Here is a 360-nt window from a genome sequence, read left to right as displayed (position 1 = left end):
AGCAGTGAGAGGGAAGGAGGAAAGGATGATGTCCAGCGGAGCAGAAGGAAGGCAGAGCAGCAAGTGAGGCAGGGAACCGCTGCAGGATGATGCTATGCTATCGCTACGTCAGTAGCCTGGATGAAAAACGCACCCATTCCAAGTGTCCATTGAGACACCTTGTGAGGCTTGAGCAGTATAATTACTGGATGTTTTGCTCTGAAGCCTCCAAAGTAGGTGCATATTTGATGAAACTAAGTTTACATTGCTATTCTGAACTCCATTTCAACTAAGCTGGTCAAGAGATCTGCAGTCACTGTTAATTGCTCACAATAGGAAGAGAGGTAAGCTGCTTGCTGTAATGTGTTTTTTTCAGGGATG

The sequence above is a fragment of the Fulmarus glacialis genome, unplaced genomic scaffold, assembly GCF_000690835.1.
Source record: "Fulmarus glacialis isolate BGI_N327 unplaced genomic scaffold, ASM69083v1 scaffold3838, whole genome shotgun sequence".
Lineage (NCBI taxonomy): Eukaryota > Metazoa > Chordata > Aves > Procellariiformes > Procellariidae > Fulmarus > Fulmarus glacialis.
Note: the sequence above shows the minus strand (reverse complement) of the source record.